Raw genomic sequence first — 1,213 nt, 5'->3', positions numbered from 1 at the left:
GGCGTGCCCGACTAATTATTATCGAACCCATTCGTTGTTGCACTCACCACTTCTTTGACACGACTAACACGAGATCGCCTATTTAAACTATGATGATTTATTCTTTTCCTTGCCTCCCCTCGCTTCTCCCCCTCGGACGTTCGAAAAATATACATATGGGGAGTGTCCTCAAGGGACACTCGAGCGAGAACAACGTTAGTTCTTACGTTGGAAGATGCGTAAAGATCGAGAGAGATGATTCCTTTCATCGGTGATTCTCGAGGCGAATGATTAGAATTATTGTAATGTCGATAATTACAGAACAGAAGAGATGAATCCAATTTTTAACGCCGCTTATAATAATAACGATAAGTTGGAAAACTTGGGTAAAAAGTGAGTCGCGATAAACGATACGTTAAAAATTATCAATAACCGTATCGATAATCGATAGCCACGATTCTAACGTGTATTTAAAGCAGTTGAGACCATAGTGCACGTATCGAAGCATAATATATAAGCTAAACTAATTATCTATAGGAGAAAAGTCGCATTATATAGAGAAGATTATACGAGAAATGAAATAGTGAAATGGAAAATTTTCAAAGGAAGTAGTATCTCTTTTTAATTGTGGAATCACCGATATAATAATAAAATCTCTCTCGATCGATCCACCGAAAGAAACTTGTTGTTTCTCGTGCTTCAATGTGGGCGTAATAAATTTTCTGACGCGAGACGGACGTTTTCAGGTACGGGCAACGGGATGCATCCAGCCCCGGTGACGCCTCCCTCTGCCATGTACCGGATGCCGCCGCCTACGGCGGGCGGTATAAACGAGCCTCAGGAATGCCCGTACTGCCGTCGCAACTTCTCATGCTACTACTCCCTGAAGCGTCATTTCCAGGATAAGCACGAGCAATCGGACACCCTCTACGTATGCGAGTTCTGCAACCGTAGGTACCGCACCAAGAACTCGCTCACCACGCACAAGAGCCTCCAGCACCGTGGCTCGAGCGGTATGCTCAAGAGGCTGCTCAAGACGACGGCGATCAAGAACGTTCTAGGCAGCATGCAGCACGCCCAGATGCAGCAGCAGCCGCAATGAAAATGTCGGAACCGTCTTACAGTCTCCCCGTCCCCGTGGACGTTATTACGCAACGTGATCCACATCCTCATCATCATCGTCATCATCGTCATCATCGTCATCATCATAATCATCATCGCCTCCGATGATCTT

This window comes from Apis dorsata, unplaced genomic scaffold (assembly GCF_000469605.1).
Source record: "Apis dorsata unplaced genomic scaffold, Apis dorsata 1.3 scaffold_1004, whole genome shotgun sequence".
NCBI lineage: Eukaryota > Metazoa > Arthropoda > Insecta > Hymenoptera > Apidae > Apis > Apis dorsata.
This window is presented reverse-complemented; position numbering follows the sequence as displayed.